Genomic DNA, 12,646 nt, shown 5'->3' on the forward strand with positions numbered 1-12,646 from the left:
CGAAAGTACTCTTTGCCATTCTTTAAACGTTCGGTTACCTTTGATTATTGGGATAGTCTGGAATAGGAATAATACTCTCGGTAGGATGTTCATCTTAATAGTATTTATCCTTCCCCAGAAGGACAATCTCAGTCCTCTCCATATTTCCAGATCTTTTCTTATTTCCCTCCACATCGACTCATAGTTATTTTTAAATAGGTCTATATTTTTGGGCGTAAGCCAGACTCCAAGGTATTTCACTTTTTTGACCACCTCTATCTGTGATTGGTGCTGGATTGTTTCGATTACACTTTGGGCAATATTCTTGGGCAATATTCTTGACCATCATTTTTGTTTTCCTCTTATTTAATTTGAATCCTGCCATTTCAACACGGCATACAATAAAAGCCAAGCTAACCTAAAGAAAAGGAATAAAAGACAACCTAAATAAAAAAAAGAGAAAAGTAAAGAAATAGCGAGGCAGGAGAAAGGAAGGAGAAAAAAGATCTCCATCACAATTCTATCAAATCCCTTTTTCCATACACAGAAAAGTAGACTTTTCACACAGAGCCCCTCACCACCGCTCCGTAACCTTCCTGTGTATATCTTCGTCACTCCAAAATAGGGGACTTCTACAGATTAAAAGTCATAAGAGAATAAAATAAAAATAGCTAAACAAAAAAAGAAAGAGAAGAAGAAAGAGGAGCTTCTGATTCTCTATCTGCATATATATCTAACTATCAGTATGTTGAAAGCATGCATTACTTATCAATCTGCCAAGCATGGTTCTTTTCCCACCGTGACATAGAGCTGCCTTACATTCTTATTTTCGCCTCAGAAAATGACATCCTGGACTATTTTTTGAAAATTGGATAAATGTCCCTGAAAACCGGCAACAAGGTTAAATCATGCTGAAAATGCCTTTTAAAAAGCTCAGAAACTCTTGTAGATTTTACCAAAATTCAGTGGTTCCTTCCCTCAAAAAAGACCAACAATGATGGGGTTTTTCTTAAAAGAGCTCAACAACTTTCAGAATGCCCTGGTTTTTACTTTTTGAAATATGTCAACCCTACCGTGACATGAATATAGAAAGGAACAACCAGCGAGGAATTTCCTTTGCATGCCATGCTGTTAGGGGGCCATTAGGTGGCACGATTGAGTCCTGAAGTATTCTTAGTTACTTGGGGTGTGGATGGTCATGATCAGAGACGGCAATGAAGCGCAGATAAACTCACTTTCTTTAGCAACACATGCACAAATTAGAAGTTCAGAGATCTTCTTAACATTGTATGGAAAGCAAGAATGGATACAATGTCCATTACAGGTTTGGGAAAGTATGTGGTGCGATAGCCAGACAGTTACAGAGCCCAAAGTTTTTGTTTTAGAAATTCACTGATAAGCAAGCAAGCAAGCAGGCAAGAAAGAAATAATACCAACAGAACTTTCCTCTATTCTGCATTCAATATATTTTGAAGTTAAGCTAGAGGAACAGCTTGTTGGAAGCTGGGAATACCCTGGAAAATGCTCTGGAGTTGCAGGTGGCTCCGATCATTGCCCCACCCATTAGCTCCCAAATGGAAAGTGAGTGAGGTCCCAAAACTAAAGAGGAATGGCAACAGGTTGATAGAATACGCAGAGCTTGCAGATTTAACGCATAGAATAAGAGAGCAAGAAGAACACACGTTTAAAGAAGAGTGGAGAACATTTATTGAGTATATGGAAAATAACTGTATACAGCTGAAAATGCTGGCACCGCTAAGATAAATTCAACAGAGCAAATAATTTTTGATGGATGTAAAAGTGGAAAACTGATTTGAACGGTTATAGTAAAATATGCAGGGATGTGTGATATGTAAAATGAGCCATAGAAGGAAGAGAAGGGAAGTCTGTGGATATTTTAAAGTTTGTAAAATGTTTATTTGGAAATGTAAAATTGGAAACTTAATAAAAAATATTATCCAAAAAAGAAAGATCCCAGCATCTGCTAAAGGGGTCGTTGTAGGTGGGACCAATGTACAGTGGTACCTCTGGTTGCGAACGGAATCCGTTCCGGAGTCCAGTTTGCAATGTGAAAAACCCCCAACCTGAAGTGCCATATCTGTGCATGTGTGTGGCGTGATTTGGCGCTTGTGCGCATGCCCAAGCGCGATTTAGTACTACTGCGCATGCGTGAGCGGCGAAACCTGGAAGTAACCCGTTCTGGTACTTCTGGGTCGCCACGGGACACAACCTGAAAAAACGTGACATGAAGCAGATGTAACATGAGGTGTGACTGTATACTTCTTTGATCTCCATCTTCTCTTGCAAAGATACTGTGGACAGTTAAGCAAGCATCTAGCCGAACTCAACCCTGTAAAGTAGGTTAGGCTGAGAGACTCTGCTTCGACAAGCCACCGGCTTGTGAATTGTGTTCGGTAGCAGAAAAGCGATAGCTCTTCTCAACTTTTTTTTTTTAAAAAAAGGGGGACAGCTAAATTATCAGTTACCTTACAAAGAAAACTAGCCTCTGACCAGCCTCTGTAAGCATAAAACCAAACAGCTCTAGATTTGCAGTGATGCGGGTGGTGCTGTGGGTTAAACCACAGAGCCTAGGACTTGCCGATCAGAAGGTCGGCGGTTCGAATCCATGCAACGTGGTGAGCTCCCGTTGCTCGGTCCCTGCTCCTGCCAACCTAGCAGTTCGAAAGCACATCAAAGTGCAAGTACCGTAGATAAATAGGTACCGCTCCGGCGGGAAGGTAAACTGTGTTTCCGTTCGCTGCTCTTGTTCTCCAGAAGCGGCTTAGTCATGCTGGCCACGTGACCCGGAAGCTGTACGCCGGCTCCCTCGGCCAATAAAGCGAGATGAGCGCCGCAACCCCAGAGTCGACCATGACTGGACCTAATGGTCCGGGGTCCCTTTACAGTGCTGCTACCTCTCTACAAGCCCTTGAGCAGTGCGGGCTTCAGATGTTGCAGGCACTGGTCTCCTCTCTGCACGGTTACAGAGATAACTTTTAAGCAACGACGGCATGGCTCCTGGCTGTCTGACTCTACCCTTGGCTGATATTATGAAGCCGTGTTCAAATGCTGCTGACCCGAGCCCTGCCAAATTACTGGATTAGTTTAATGATCTGTGAAAGCGTAGTCCGTGTTCCCTCTTACGTTTCCACCATCTGCTTTTGAACATCACACCACGTGACGTGCCACAGATGATCTTTTTTCCCCAGAAGCCTAGTTGTTATATGGACTAATGGACAACTAAGGCAGATTCAACACTAGCTAAATAGCAGACCTCTTCTGCCTTTTGATGACCTTCAATTAACTTAAAAGGCTCCAATTGTTAAGAAAAAGGACCCCCTTTTTAAAAAAAGCATTGCTTTATGCTCAAATTACTTTAATTTTAGTCCACTTAATGCCTTTCATCAAGTCTCATTGTCTTATTTTAACAAATGGAATCATAAATAATGCAATCCACCTCTATTGCTATTATTTGCAATTGGATTTCTTCTTTTCCCAGGACTTCATTTTATGAATATTTAATATTGCATAACCTTGATGGCACCACTGCAATCCAGTGAACCATAATGAATATTTAGAAATTCTTCCTTTCACGAGCTTGGCTTCAGATTCTACATGAACATCCAGTCAAACTTTCCATGCACGGTGCAGTTAAGTTTGCAGTGCTCTGCAGCCAGACATATGATGCACACCCAAACTGCGTTGCATCTTCCTTCTTGTCTCAAAGGCGGGACTATCTCAAAACTGTGGGGGGAGGGAGGGGGAGGGAGGAAAAATGGGGGGGAATAAGAATGATATGTTTCTGGATAATATGTTTTGTTTTAATTTTGAATCAAAAAGTTATATATATATTTTTTTAAAAGGAAGCCTGTTCTAGAACTATGGGAGTTTTGCACACTGGGCAGGAGGGAGGCCATCTTTATGATTTTTACTCATATATAGGGTTGCTCCAAAGCACGAACAACACAGGCTCTAGGGCCGTGTTCCTGCTTTGCTGCGACTTAAATTCGGTTCTCCAGGAGCCACCCCTGTCTTCTTCCCACTCCATCATCTGACACCCGGCTTTTCATTGACAACCCGTCTGCAGAGACAGTTTATTACCCTCGTTTCAAATGGTGGAACTGAGACGGAGAGCAATGAACCCATGAAGAACCGGGTGCCAGCTCAGAAAATTGCTTAATCCTCTCGGGTGAGCTGCATCGTGCATCATCTTCATTACATTTGTGGAGAAGCGGGATGCACATAAATATCGTGGTGCGGCATTAATCATCGGCAGAATACCATGCCCTATTACCTCTGGGCAATCCACAAGGCCATGGTGAAAGAAAACCTACCGTTCGTGCAATCCCCATGCAGAGATTCGGACCCTGTTGTCAGGCGTAAAACCCCCCAAAAACTAGCAGTGTGAAGGAGTTTCCACAAATGTAAGGAATTCTCTAGACACAGCTCTGTTTTCCTTCTGCGTGGAAAAAAAGCTGGAGGTAGGATGAATCGGTCGGTATTGGTTTCTCTCAGTTTTTCATTTTTCCGTTCTTAAGTTCAATTCTTCACACATCTCCAATTAAAAAAAAACAAACCAGTCAGAATGGTATAAAAATCTCTGGAGTGTAATAACTGTAGAAAAAATAACATATGGGTTTCTAAGGGACAGGAAGATCCTGATAATTTCAAGCCAGTACGGTGGGATTTTATTTCATATAGCTGAGTTTCAGATTTACAGGTATCTCGCCCCTCACTGTATAGAGAAATACGGTTGTCATCATTTTGGACTGGGTGTTCTTATTTCATCTGTTTAGGCTTTGCATGCCCTGCCTTTAGTCGGAATATATCATTGAATTTTTTTTATTGTTCTTGCTTACTTGTCTCTCTGGTTCAATAATAATTTGAATACTTTTTTTAAAAAATGTTGGCATTTTAGTACAAATTTATCGGACTATGTGTCAGGAAAAAGCAGCAATGCAAAAGCAAGCTTCAGGTGGCTGGAATGCCAGACAGGATGTTTCTGCTTGTGGCTGTACCGTGGGAACAAAGGGGCAGTCTATTCAGTGTACTGAGCACCGGATGTTAGCTCAGCGTGTCATCTGACCTGTACTGGAAGTACAGGGGTGGAGTTAGTGTGGTCTTCTGCTGGAGACTGGAGGGTACAGACATGTTTCTCTGTACTGCTGGAATGACAGAAATAAAAGAGATGTAAAAAGATTTCTGTCTGTCTCTTTCCCCCTCCCTGAGGGAAGCAGGGAGCAGGGAGGAGGGTGTGTCCCTCTCACATTGAGTGGGATCGCCAATTTGTGACCTTGCCTGTATCCTGCCGGGGGAAGCAGACGGGAAGGTCAACAAGGATCTCGAGCCGAATGCCTGGTGTGAGGCCAGTTACCTCTGACTGCGGTCGAGAATCCTGACACTATGCACATTTTTAATGCAATTCCCCCTGTTATATGTATTTATTACATTTCAAATCTTCACTAATATTTGCATTTTCAGGCTCACTTTCCAGCAATATAAACATTTGTACATATGTGGTTGGAGAACCACGCTGTGAAACTCAGTGACATGTAAATTTCTCTCTCTCTCTCTCTCTCTCTCTCTCTCTCTCTATATATATATATATAATTTTTATTAATTTTCAATTACCATCCCATAATATCCTCATTATAACAATACCAAATTATAAGACAATTACTAATCTCAGTCATTCAAATACTGAATTATATAATTTAGGTGGCCTAGAATTGATGTGCTAGAATTGATGGTTTGATTATTTTCTTTATTTCTGCATTCCAAAATCTTATTAATTTCAATTTCAAGAGATGTGTGCCTGTTGTTAAAAATGAATGGAGAAACAGCTGTGACTCCTATATTGCAGGGAGTTAGACTAGATGACCCTTGGGGTCCCTTCCAACTCTACAATTCTATGATTCTATGACTCTAAACTAACCTTTGCATGGTAGGCTAGGTTCCAGCAATGCAAAATACTGAGGTTTCTGCAAACGCATCCTCCTTCAAGATCAAAGTTCAAGGACAGATTCCAACCAGGCAAAAGCACCTTTGGAAGTCATGGCCAAGAAGAAATATGCCCTTGAAAGGCTCCTGAGAACTGGACAAAAGTGTTCGCAGAGGTTGCACTTGGTTCCCAGACCAGAGATTCCCCACCCATGAAATAAATACACAGTGGCTGGATCCATAGTCGTCATTTATAACGTTAAAATGCATTCTTGAAATGGGACACCAGAGGGTGCTGCAGAGCAATGGAAAACTGCCATTAAGCCTTCCAAACATTATTAAAAACAACGTTCTATAAGATCAATGCAGATCCAGCCAGTGATAGGGGATTACAAATAGAAACTATGAAAAAAAGTGGCCTACCTCACCTGAAGGCATCCCTGTTTAGGGAAGTTTTTAATGTTTGATGTTTTATCGTGTTTTTTTAATATTCTGGGGAGCCACCCAGAGTGGCTGGGGAAACCCAGCCAGATCGGCGGGGTATAAGTAATAAATTATTATTATATCACCTCCTTATAGAAGTGCTCCTGTTCAAGACCCCAGTCAGCCATACCTAATTCCGGCATACTCCATTCCCCCTGGTTCCTGTTTTCCTCCCTCCCCCCCCCCCATGGTCACTCAGCATTATTTCTTGTTGTTGTTTAGTCATTTAGTCGTGTCCGACTCTTCGTGACCCCATGGACCAGAGCATGCCAGGCACTCCTGTCTTCCACTGCCTCCCGCAGTTTGGTCAAACTCATGCTGGTAGCTTCAAGAACACTGTCCACCCATCTCGTCCTCTGTCGTCCCCTTCTCCTTGTGCCCTCCATCTTTCCCAACATCAGGGTCTTTTCCAGGGAGTCTTCTCTTCTCATGAGGTGGCCAAAGTATTGGAGCCTCAGCTTCACAATCTGTCCTTCCAGTGAGCACCCAGGGCTGATTTCCTTCAGCATTATTTAGCGAATGAGTATACTCGGTCATGGGAGACTGTTGTTGTTTTTAGGAAGTCACAGAAGCTCCAGAGGGAAGGAGCAATCTGCAAAATCGCCTCTCCCCGCCCCATACACAAGCTTCCCCATATACAAACACACACTTCCAGTCAGGAGTACCAGCTTGGCCCTGCAACCGTGGGTCACTGAGGCCTGGAGCCAAAATTTGTGGGTGCCTGCCCGGCCCCTTCATGGGGAATTTTGTGGCTGTTCGGGCACCCAGGGAGCTGGCACCTATGCTTCCATTCTCAGAGGTGTCCATTAGCTCAAAACTCCAAACATGATGTCAGGTTCAAGCCAGATCTTCAGTGTAAAAAAGAGAAGAATTTGGGAAGGAGGCCAAACTCTAGCCTTCTGCTCCCATTGAATCCAAGCAAGCAATCTTTTTTCTTCACACCTTCCTCGTCTACATCGATTCAAGCTGGTCGTCCTCAGGTGCCCTCATTCAGCTACGCTGGGGCCAAGTCTAATTTATTTGAACACCTTTGACATATTACAGAGCCTGCTAAAAACCTGCCTCGGACGTCCATTTGTCCTGGCATTTAAATGCTCCCCCATACTTCTGCCAGATTAGAAATCCTGCCTAAAGCTCGCTGCGAACAAGCAAAATCAATCTGAAAGGCTTTGCTAAATGACAGGGCTGCTTCAGAAGCTTCGCACAAGGAACAGTTGCAGCTAATGCTCTGGTGAATGAGCAAAAATGACTCTTCTCTCTTGTCTGAGCTCAATTGTTTTTGTAGCGCTGAAAACAAAACGCTTTCTGCTCTGCACAAGCAAATATTCATGGGTGCCTTTCTCCTCTTTTTAATATTCTGGTCCTCTTCATCAAGCCCGCCCACGGTCAGGGCTGGCCCAAAGCATTTTGCTTCCTGAAGCAAAACAGCAAAGCACCCCGTTCCCACCTCAGTTATCAAAGCCAAGTTACATATTTCTCAAGGATGGTCAAGTTATTTTGGCGCCTAAGGCAGAAAAACCCACATGCATCTCTTCCTGGGAGTCACAGTGCAGTAATAATCAACTAAATGACTAGCATTCTGCTTCTCCTTCATGATACCTCAAATCAGCTGCCTGAAGCACCCTTTTCACTCTGCCAAATGGTATTATCATCTCCTAAACCATGCTGCTTACAGATATTCACCTTGATTTGACTCACCACAGACCCTCCAAGTGTCCCTATTTTCCAGGGACAGTCCTGGATTTACAGAAGCCACCCCAGTTTCTGATTTGATCCTGGAATGTCCTGCTATTCCTTAAAGTAAAGGTAAAGGGACCCCTGACCATTAGGTCCAGTCGTGGCCAACTCTGGGGTTGCGGCACTCATCTTGCTTTACTGGCTGAGGGAGCTGGCATTTGTCCATAGACAGCTTCCGGGTCATGTGGCCAGCATGTCTAAGCCACTTCTGGTGAAGCAGAGCAGCACATGGAAATGCCATTTACCTTCCCACCAGAGCGGTACCTATTTATCTACTTGCACTTGACGTGATTTTGAACTGCTAGGTTGGCAGGAGCAGGGACCGAGCAACAGGAGCTCACCCCATCGCGGGGATTCAAACCGCCAACCTTCTGATCGGCAAGTCCTAGGCTCCGTGGTTTAACCCACAGCGCCACCCGCATCCCCCCGCTATTCCTTAGGACATCCCTATTTTCATTGGAGAAATGTTGAAGGGTGTGGAGTTATGTGACCCCCCCCCCAGGTCATGGTGATAAGTAACTATACAACCTTTAGACGACATTTAAAGGCAGCCCCGTAAAGGGAAGTTTTTAAAAAATGTTTAATGTTTCATTATATTTCTATTTATGTTGGAACTCACTCAGAGTGGCTGGAGCAACACCGTCAGATGGATGTGGTAGAAATAATAAAATTCTTATTATTATGGAATATGATGTCCCTATTTTCATCAGAGAAATGTTGGAGGCTATGTCACCATGGAGGTACATAATACGTTACGAGCACCATGTTTCCTAGTGAGGAAACATAAGTAGTCCATCACACACTGCAGTTTAATGTGGATTTGAAACTGTTTGTGTCATTATTATTATTATTATTATTATTATTATTATTATTATTATGTGTACACATAACATCCACCTCATCCAAGTGGCAGCCTGCAATTTCTTTATGCTTTTTTATTGCTGCGTACCACTTCCTTTTTCTTTTCTTTTCTTTTCTTTTCTTTTCTTTTCTTTTCTTTTCTTTTCTTTTCTTTTCTTTTCTTTTTAAATGATAGACCAATATGCAAAGATTTTCATGAGTAAACAAATAACCATCATTCCGGACATGCAGAAGCAATGGAGGAGTCCATGCATGATGGGACCAGCAAAGGGGAGGGGGCCTGTGTAAAGTGTCAAGGGCCGAATACACAGGCATTGAGGGCCACATTTGGCCTATGGGCCCTGAATTTCGCCGGCCCTCCTTTTAAGAGCTGAAACCCTCTGCATGTAAAATGGTATTATTAGGCGTGTTCTGAGAATGAGGCATCTCTACATCACAATTTTAAAGTATAAAAGATGGAGAGAGGATCTTGTGACCCTCCAGATATTTATGGTCTACAATTTCCATATTCCCTATTGACCATGCTGGCATGGGCTGATGGGAGTTGGAGTCCAACTGCCTCTGAAGGGCCACTGTTTCCCCATCCATTAAGCTATCATCTCCTAGGGAATCAGAGAACTGCAGCTGTGGATCTTTCAGAAGACTTTTCGGAATATTGGGCACATACTGAAAACTATTGCTTGCCAACTATAAACTTCTTTCAGTGTTTTCTTGTCTTTTTTCCCTCTTTGCTCCACCATCAGGAAACGTTTAACCCAAACCAATGGCATAACTTAGAATGACAAGCCTTAGATTGTCATTATGTGCTTTGGGAAAACCAATTCCCTGCCTGTACCTGGAGCCCGGTGGGGCTTGCATATAGTTTGACATCACCGATTAACTCTGCAGATGCAATTGTCACGCCCCTGACAGAACCGACAAGGAGAAGCTCTCTTCTTAAAGCGCATGGATTCTCCAGCACTCGGGACCAGTTTGTGTCATTGTCACTAATCACGATAACTCTCACATATTTGAAACCCATGGCTAGGAAGTTAATGTCAGCCAACTAAATGGAGTTTTCTTTTGGCTGCCGGTGGGTTGTGGGTTTGAGCCTCACATTGGGTGAAAGATTCCTGCTTTGCAGCAGGTTGGACTAGCATGGCTAAGAATCAATCATTCTCTCATGCAGAATTTACCCAATTTCCTTAAAATATTTTTGGCTCCACCCTCATGTTTAAAATGCTCGAGGCAGCTTCCAACAACAACTTACATTAAGATAGCAATAAAACGGGTGGCGGGTGGCGCTGTGGGTAAAAGCCTCAGCGCCTAGGGCTTGCCGATCGAAAGGTCAGCGGTTCGAATCCCCATGGCAGGGTACGCTCCTGTTGTTCGGTCCCAGCGCCTGCCAACCTAGCAGTTCGAAAGCACTCCCGGGTGCAAGTAGATAAATAGGGACCGCTTTCTAGCGGGAAGGTAAACGGCATTCCCGTGTGCGGCTCTGGCTCGCCAGATGCAGCTTGTCACGCTGGCCACGTGACCCGGAAGTGTCTCCGGACAGCGCTGGCCCCCGGCCTCTTGAGTGAGATGGGCGCTCAACCCTAGAGTCTGTCAAGACTGGCCCGTACGGGCAGGGGTACCTTTACCTTTACCTTTACCTTTTAGAAATAAAATGCAAATGATAATATAGCAGATGAAACTTTTAAACTGAAATGCTAGGCATCAATAACAATAATAATAGCATTTATAAACAGTGGTACCTCGGTTTTCAAACATAATCCATTCCAGAAGACCATTCAAGTTCCAAAATGTTCCAAAACCAAAAACTCAGTACGGAAGCCTCAAAACGGAAAATTCAATATGGAAAACTCAATACAAAAGCCTTGTTTCGTGCTTGACTTCGTGGGTGCGTTCAAAAAACAGAAGCATTTACTTCCGTGTTTACAGCATTCGAAAATCGAAAGGTTCATCAATTCAAAAACTGAGGTACCACTGTACTGACTTTCGAGAATACCAAAGTGGTTCACAAGTAAAAGCCAGCAGCAAAAGAAGAAGTATGCAACCAGTTTTGAAGTGCAAGCTGGATTTCGAAGGGGCAGAGGAACCAGAGACCAAATTGCAAACATGCGCTGGATTATGGAGAAAGCTAGAGATTTCCAGAAAAACATCTACTTCTGCTTCATTGACTATGCAAAAGCCTTTGACTGTGTTGACCACAGCAAACTATGGCAAGTTCTTAAAGAAATGGGAGTGCCTGATCACCTCATGTGTTTCCTGAGAAATCTCTACGTGGGACAAGAAGCTACAGTTAGAATTGGATATGGAACAACTGATTGGTTCAAAATTGGGAAAGGAGTATGACAAGGCTGTATATTGTCTCCCTGCTTATTTAACTTATATGCAGAATTCATCGTGCGAAAGGCTGGGCTGGATGAATCCCAAGCCAGAATTAAGAAATATCAACAACCTCAGATATGCAGATGACATAACCTTGATGGCAGAAAGTGAGGAGGAATTAAAGAACCTTTTAAAGATGGTGAAAGAGGAGAGCACAAAATATGGTCTGAAGCTCAACATCAAAAAAATGAAGATCATGGCCACTGGTCCCATCACCTCCTGGCAAACAGAAGGGGAAGAAATTGAGGCAGTGAGAGATTTTACTTTCTTGGGTTCCATGATCACTGCAGATGGTGACAGCAGTCACTAAATTAAAAGACACCTGCTTCTTGGGAGAAAAGCAATGACAAACCTAGCCAGCATCTTAAAAAGCAGAGACATCACCTTGCCGTCAAAGGTCTGTATAGTTAAAGCTATGATTTTCCCAGTAGTGATGTATGGAAGTGAGAGCTGGACCATGAAGAAGACTGATGGCCGAAAAATTGATGCTTTTGAATTATGGTGCTGGAGGAGACTCTTGAGAGTCCCATGGACTGGAAGAAGATCAGACCTATCCATTCTGAAGGAAATCAGCCCTGAGTGCTCACTGGAAGGACAAATCCTGAAGCTGAACTCCAATACTTTGGCCACCTCATGAGAAGAGAAGACTCCCTGGAGAAGAAAGACCCTGATGCTGGGAAAGATGGAGGGCACAAGGAGAAGGGGACGACAGAGGACGAGATGGTTGGACAGTGTTCTCGAAGCTACCAGCATGAGTTTGACCAAACTGCGGGAGGCAGTGGAACACAGGAGTGCCTGGCGTGCTCTGGTCCATGGGGTCATGAAGAGTCAGACATGACTAAATGACTAAACAACAACAACCAGTTATGGGGGGAAAATACAGCAAGCCATGATTAAAATACATAGTAAAATAACTTTGTGTATTTTTTGTAGGATGAAAGGATTTGCTGAGCATTTGGATGAGAGCTGAAACTTGGGAACTGAAATCAACAACAAACCAAGAACTCAAGTTGGTTTTAGATTAGCCTGCCAGATTTTTTAGGAGAGTTTGTGGATATTACTTATGACATTAATAAAAGAAGATTACATAGGCCTAAAGGCATTTTTTGAAGAAGACATGGAACACCCTGGAGATTATACTGCTTGTCAGATACCTAGGCTAGCCATGTATCCTGTTTCACAGTGAGCAATCCTCTGGTTTGAAGGGACAGTTGTCTTTGAATGTGTCCTCTATCTGAGGGCTGCCCAGTCCAAGTCTGGTTTACAGGTAAGG

Source organism: Podarcis muralis, chromosome 3, assembly GCF_964188315.1.
Source record: "Podarcis muralis chromosome 3, rPodMur119.hap1.1, whole genome shotgun sequence".
Classification (NCBI taxonomy): domain Eukaryota; kingdom Metazoa; phylum Chordata; class Lepidosauria; order Squamata; family Lacertidae; genus Podarcis; species Podarcis muralis.